At 51.8% G+C, this 7,183-nt stretch overlaps 1 pseudogene; it reads right to left on the bottom strand.

Annotated features, from left to right (window-relative positions):
* Positions 1-4,900: 4,900 nt before the first annotated feature.
* On the bottom strand, positions 4,901-6,316 carry LOC121833425 (annotated as a pseudogene).
* Between the last annotated feature and the right edge of the window lie 867 nt (positions 6,317-7,183).

Genomic DNA, 7,183 nt, shown 5'->3' with positions numbered 1-7,183 from the left:
TGTTTGAGGTGATAAATCCGATTACTGTGGATTAAATTTTCTATACAAAATGTATTGCTTGGGCTAAACAAAATAAAAAAAAAACGAGCGTCGAAACAGCAGGAAGAAACAGCAAGCGAGAGCGAGACTGACTCGACAAGGTCGCGCGCCTCCTTATCTAATGTGCTTCAACAGCTTGAAAATTCGGTGGAAGGATCGAACGACGAGCGTTCGGGGTGAGAATGAGCAGGTAGGCACTTTCGAGAGCAAGAAAGTAGGACAAAATGACAGAAGTTACGTCCCGAGTAAGAATAAACACGAATCTTCTAGAATTCAGTGACCGAGCGTTGCTTGCCCGGCCCTGCGCGCGGCAATATGTGCTGCGCAGGGTACGCAATCCGCAGCAAATACTACTACATTGACAGTTGCTGTAAAGATACCCGCACTCGAGCACACAGATAGATGTTTGTTTGTTTGTGTTCGGGGTGAAGGGTTACAGGAAAGCCAAGAGATATCTGGGTTTTCGTTTATGGGACTAGTCGCTACCGAGCTTTTGAGAAAACAGGGCGAAAAGAGAGGAAAAATGCACAGTTTTTATAGAAATGATTTGTTGTTTCAGATAGGTCAGTGTCAATTTCCTCAGATAACCGCGATAAAAAGATTCCCGTCGAACGGGCCTGTAAGTTATCTGGTCGAAGGGTATGCACCGAGGAACTGAAAGAGAGAAGGAGACAAGAGGCGCGAGTTAACATCAGAACTCCGAGCTATGGCTCGAATGATTAGTGTGTAGTCCTCAAGCTAAGCTGCCTTTGTCTCAAATTAGGTTTTCGAACGCATTAGTATGCGGAACACCGGCGTCCGAGGTTTGCTTTAGGCATTCGAACGCGTTCGACGAGTGCAGTGGAGGCAAAGAGCTTTACGTCTACCCATTAATCGTTCCAATCAGAGCTTAGCGTTCTGACGTGCCCTCTCGTTTCGTCCTCTCCCCCAGTTTCTCACCGCATTGGTGTAGTGCTGTCTCGCACATGTTACTAAAAAAAAGTAATTGATTACAATCGCAATTACTCTGGGTTCCAAAGTATTCAACTAAATTACCTGATTACTTGAGAAGAAAAGTAATTGGACATTACTTGAAAAAGTGACCGTTAGTTTTCCGATTTCAGTTTTTCAAAACGACACAGAATTTTTCTGCCGGCTTGAAAACAGGACTTGCGTACTGCTCATTGTTGGATTAGATTCACCAAGGTATAGACTAGTTATCTTCTTAGCCCACAAATGTTGATAAGCCAACCTCCACTTCGGAGAATTAATTGGTTCGAGGATTTCTTGGTAGAAAAGTTGTAAAACCAAAGGGCGACAATAGGTAAGGGAGGGCAAGCAATAATGAATATTGCTTACAAGTATAATTTCAGTACTTTCAAAGGTAATCAGATTACACTTTTTATTACTACCTAATAAATATATTAAAATGCTTACAACGTTCCTTCAAAGGGTAATCACTTACAAGTAAGTTGATTGTTAGTAGCAGACATCGTTCAAGTGTGGTGTAATGTAAGGTTTTGATTGGAGTCACTAAATGTTCCCAGAGTGCCGAGTTCCATTCAGTCCGCTTACCACAAGTCGATCCCCGCAGAATCCAGTTCTGAGTGGCTAGTTTAACCCTTGGCGGAGGTTATCAGCTGACCATTTTGGAGATAGGCTCAAAAAAAAAAAAAAAACTATATAAAACGTTTCCGCGTTACCACGGGTACGTAGGGCACGCACGGTTGGGAGCTCTGGGCATTGATGAGTCAGGACCGAACGGAAGGTGCGTTTTTCTTTATATTTTTGTCAAGTAGCCGCTATACTTTGTTTCACCTTATGTCCGAGCGCGGCCGATATTATGAGCCGAAGGGCCAATCAAACAGAATAAAAAGCGCAACGTCATGGCGTGCTCTCTGCGCTTGACTAGCCGGCGGAGGAGCATGCACTGAGAAACGGCGAATACCGGCTGGTCCTGTCAACTACAAAAGTACACCATGACGTTGTGCCTCCTTCGCTGTTTGATTGGCCCTTCGGTTCATAACATCGACCGCGCTCGGACGTAAGCTGAAACGAAGTATAGTCTGGTTCGCCAAAAATTTCAGGCTCGTTTGCTTGAGCCGGTTGCGCTGGTGCTGCGTTTAAAACTCGACGCCTCGGACACTGAGTGTGACTTCGAAGTGTTTCAAGGCGAGAGAGAGAGGGACGAGACAGCAAGGAGCAAGTCATGCACCACTCGGACCGAGGTAAAGATCTCTAAGAAAAAAATGAGACATCTACAACTTCCTGTAATGCCGAATTAGAGTGCAGCTCTTGAGGAGGAGGAGGGAAGAGAACGGAGAGGAGGGTATTCCCCTCTTCCTCCCTCCTCTCCTCCTCCTCTCCTTGTCCTCCTCCCCTCCTCCTCGCTCTCCCCCTCCTCCATTTACCTCTTCCCCTCCTCCTCGTCCTCCCTCGCTCCCTCCTTGTGACGTCACCCGTGACCCACGTGACGTCACTCGTTACCCTAGTGACCCTCCTGACGTCACTCGTGAAGTTCGTGACCTTCGTTTTGACCTTCGTCGTGACCTTCACGGGTGACCTTCATGACGTTCTTCTAGCCCTCATGATCGTCGTGACGTCCCGTGTGAAGTCATTATGGGAAACGTCCCATGATGAAACGCGCGGGTCACGAGTGACGTTACTGGAAACCCTCGTGACCCTTGTGACGTCACTGGGACCCTCGTGACGTCACAAGGGATCCAATCGGAATCCCTGAGTTGGAAAAAGCGGCTGGGAGGCCCGCAATGGCGATGTTAAAAAGTAGAGGCGACAGGACGCTGCTACGGGGGTAGACCGCGTTGCACCGGTCTTGACTGGCTGAGTGTGTTGCCCAGTTTGACTTGGATTGGTCTGTTCGAAAGGAAACCCTCGAGGAAGCCCTGAACTTTTCCCGTGACACCCCAAGAGGTTAGTGAACAAAAGGTAAGGGCGCAAACGAGCTGGTGGTGGTTAAACATTTCGACAAAAACCCCGAGACTGGGACAAAAAGGGGGCGGACAAACACAAAGTCTCAAGAGAGACTGTGTTTGTCCGTCCCCTTTTTGTCCCAGTCTCGGGGTTTTTGTCGAAATGTTTAACCAAGAGGTTAGTTGGGCCAGGACTGATGCCGGTTCCACATTGTCGAATGCAGCCTGAATATCAAAGAATGCCGCCACGGTAGACTTACGGCTAGCTGCTGCATGCTGCACTGCACTGACAATGACCAGGATGCTGTCTTGTGCGGAGAAACGGGACCTGAACCCAGTTATATTTGACGGGAGTAGGTTGTGTTCCTCCAGCCACCAGATCAAGCGGGCGTGTACCAGCCGCTCGAAGAGCTTGGCAACGCATGAGGTGAGGGACACCGGCCGGTAGGACGATAAGTCTCCTGCTGGTTTGCCACTCTTGAGTACAGGGACCACCATGCCAGTCGCCAAACCGCTGGAAATTCTGATGAGGCCCAGATATCATTAAACGACGAACGAAGTTCCTGTAAACGTGAATCTGGCAGGTTCTGTAACATTTGCGTCGTGACCCCGTCTGGTCCCGGTGCCCCTCGTCGCTTGGAGGCTCTCAGTGCGGATCTCAGTTCGGATTCCGTAAAAGGGGCATCCATGCAGAAAGGTGCTTTATCCGCATGGCAGCGCGGCTTTGGCTGGGAAACGGCCGCGGCATAGAGAGTGGCAAAGTCTTCGGCCAGGGCCGCTTGTAGCTTTCCCGTGCATAGGGCCAGAGAAGCGAATGGGAGGCTGTACATTCTTTTCCCGGACAGACTGTCCATAAGCCTCCAGATACGACGGGCTGGTGTGGTTGCATCCACCGAAGAGCAGATCAAATCCCACTGCCGCTTGCAGTATTTTTTGGCATAGCGTCGTAGGGCAGCGTCAATCCTGTTTAAGAGGGTCTTAAAGGTCACGCTACCCTTACGTTGCAGAAGTCTCTGGGCCCTCCGTCTCGCTGCACAAAGGTTTAGTAGGGTCAGGTCGGGTGCAGGGAAGGATGTAGGTACGGTTGCCTTGATTGTGGCTTCTTTCGCCGCGTCGCTGATGGCCTCCAGGAGGGGTCGTGTAGATCGCCCTAGGTTGTCTCGGAACCGGTCCCAGTGAATGACGGAGACCTCGTGGACCCCAGGACGTTGTAGGCCTATGATGTCGATGAAGACTGGGAAGTGATGACTGCCCATGGTGTCGGCTGCAACCCGCCAAGACAGTGGGATCTCCGGTGAATGGGCTGTGACGTCGATGGCACTGAAATTGCAGGGTGGCCGGAAAAAAGTCGGGGAGCCGTCGTTGGCCACAACAAGGTTGTGTTCCCCAAACTGTTCTGCCAGCATCCTGCCCCTTGCATCCTCTCTGGTGTCACCCCATAGAGCATGATGAGCGTTCCAGTCCCCACAGATCACAACCGCATCGGTGATCCTGGTGCGCAGGGAATCCACCAAGCCGGCGACCTCCGCAGTGCCCCCTCCTGGGCGGACATAAATTGAGGTAATAGTGAGGCGCCGCCCGGCGATCTCAGCACGCACCGCAACGAGGTCCCGGTTAACAGTGCAGAGGTCAGAGACGTTCACGACATGGTGAGGGATAGCTTTTTGGATATAAATTGCAGCGTTGCCGTTTGGAAAGCTTGGTATGGAAGGGTTTTATAAGCAAAATACCCAGGGATGCTGCAATTTCCTGGGAGACCAGCTTCGCAAAGAGCTAAAATGGGTATCTTCCATTGTTGAAGGTAGAGGGACAACTCTGCCAGTCTGGTCAGCAGACCTGCACAGTTCCACTGTAGAGCCACAGGGGTCTGTCGTCGCCCTCTAGCAGGGGACTGATGCACTGAGGGAGGCATCAGCGGGGCGCTGCTTTGCAGCTCGACTGCCGGTCGAGCTTCAGAGCAGCGCCCCTATGATGCCCTCGAGCGCTAGGACGGCTTCCAGGAACTTACGGAACGAGGATGTCGGCAGGATGTGGATTAGGTCACGCACGGCGCCAAAAATCATGGTTACAATGCACTTGAAGGGATGCGGCGAGAAGGGGGCGGCGGCTTCCGTGTGGCCTGGAGATGGCGGCACAGGTGCGCCTTGCCGAGAAGCTTGGGTGTCGCGGCCTTTGGATGGTTTCGAGCTTTTGACAGTTTCTGCCCAGGTCTGTTTTACCGTGGTGCTGGAGGCTTAGAGGCTGGTGCCGGGAGTGGCATCGGTTTCTTGGCAGGTAGGGGATGACACCGCCGGTGCATGAGTGTCGGTCGGGGAAGGACGCGCGTCTTGGGGTACTTTCTTGTCTGAGGGGGTGCTACCCTGCTCACTGCGTGAATTCTTGTCTGACTTGGCTGCCGAGGAGTTGCGGAGTGCTTCGCGAGCATCCCGGAACGTTGCGTTGTTTTCTGAGCGGTAACGCGAGATGGCGACCTCTCGACGTCGGGTTGGGCAGAACGAGGACGTGGCCTCATGTCTCTGACGACAGTTGATGCACTTTGGTTCGGGTGATTCGCACCCGCCGTCGTGTGAGGCGCCGCATCGTGCGCATGCCTGGGGACGATTGCAGACCGCGGATATTTGGCCGTAACGGAGGCACTGCCGACACTGCAGGGCTTTTACCTTGAAAGGCAGGACCGGAGTTCGAACTAGTCTGTAGTGGAGGGAGTCGGGCCGCGTCTCCCCGAGGAATACAATGTTCACGAGTTCAGACTTTTCCCCAAGTCGCCGCACGTCCCAGATCTTGACTGGAGCCCGTATTTGGTTCCGGATGTCAGCGTCGGAAAGGCCGAGTTCCACGTCCTTGATAAGCCCGATGCAAGTGTTCGGGGGACTGGGGAGGAATGCTCGGACAGGAATGGTGCAGAGTACCTTGAGGTCCAGGAGTACTCCCTTGAGCTTGGGTGTCCGTGCTTCGACCGCGATTAAGTTCCTTGCCTTGTTGACGCGGACTTCTTTGACGGCACCTGGCGCAGCACATTCGACGTATTCTGTAAGCTTTGATGGACTGAGCGACGCAACCGAGTCGGAGTTGGTGGGGGCGAACAAGACGGTGAACCCCTCTTTAAGTAGCCTGTGGCTAGTAGTCCCGGACGTGCCCGAGCCACCACTTTTCCGTCGGCGCTTTTTGCCTCGCGATTCGGTCCAGTCTTGGGACCCTTCAGAGTCGTCCATATCGGAGATGCCTTCCTTGATGGTAGAGTCGTCCTCCGAAGATTCGGCTACCTCATGAGTTTGTCGGGGAGGTGGACGAGTCCCCGACGGCACGTGCTCCGGCTCCAGGTGGTAGGTGGGCCTGTCAACTTGGGATGAAGGTTGGCCAGCAGACATTCCGTCCTCGGCAAGGGGCTGAGGTTGGCTCTGCACGAGCCCCCCGCGGCGCTTGCTTGCGGTAGACCGGGCGATGTTCGGCGTCTTCCAGAAGGCCCCAGAAAAAAGGCTGAAGTTCAACGCTCGTACCGGCGAGGTTTTCGGCGTTAGATGTGACAGCAGGAACAACACAGCGTGCTTCGACACGACAGCGGACGCAGCTCAGCAGCAACCGTCCACTTCGGACGCCGAAAAAAAACTCCTCGAAACGTCGGTGAAGTAAAGGCCCTTATATATATATATATATATATATATATATATATATATATATATATATATATATATATATTCATGCATTGTCGAGGGAGTAGAGAGAAGGCTGTTTTCTCAACTAAGATGCTATATCGAAAATAGAACCATTTGTTACCGTCGTCCTTGTTGCATTTCTTCGGCGCATTCTGACCTTTGTTGCCCTTTGCGCCACAAAATACCAAAAATTCAATCTTGCGTGTCTGGGCTCCTCCAATAATACCCTTGTTACACGGGCACACTTAACTGCAGTTACGCTAAGACAGAGTTAGCGCACAATACGTGCGTACAACATTCTGCGGCTATGCAGTCAAAACTATAGGCGAACGTACGCTTGAGAATCTAGAGCACCCACCAAAGCAGTGCACACGAGCTCTTCACGTCTTTTGAAATAGCTGTCCGAGGGTATAGTGCGGTAACTGTGGTGCCGCGAAACAGCAGCTAAAGTTGAGTTAACCGCGCTTAAGGGTTCCTGTGTAACAGAGGTATAAATGAGCAGCGTTGATAAACGCTGCTCATTTATGCCTCTGTTACACGGGAACCGCTTCCGCTAAATCCGCTAAATCTAGCGGGGAAGAA

Source organism: Ixodes scapularis, unplaced genomic scaffold (genome assembly GCF_016920785.2).
Source record: "Ixodes scapularis isolate PalLabHiFi unplaced genomic scaffold, ASM1692078v2 PGA_scaffold8__174_contigs__length_109621045, whole genome shotgun sequence".
NCBI lineage: Eukaryota > Metazoa > Arthropoda > Arachnida > Ixodida > Ixodidae > Ixodes > Ixodes scapularis.
The sequence above is the reverse complement of the archived record's forward strand: the minus strand, read 5'-3'. Positions and strand labels throughout refer to the sequence as shown.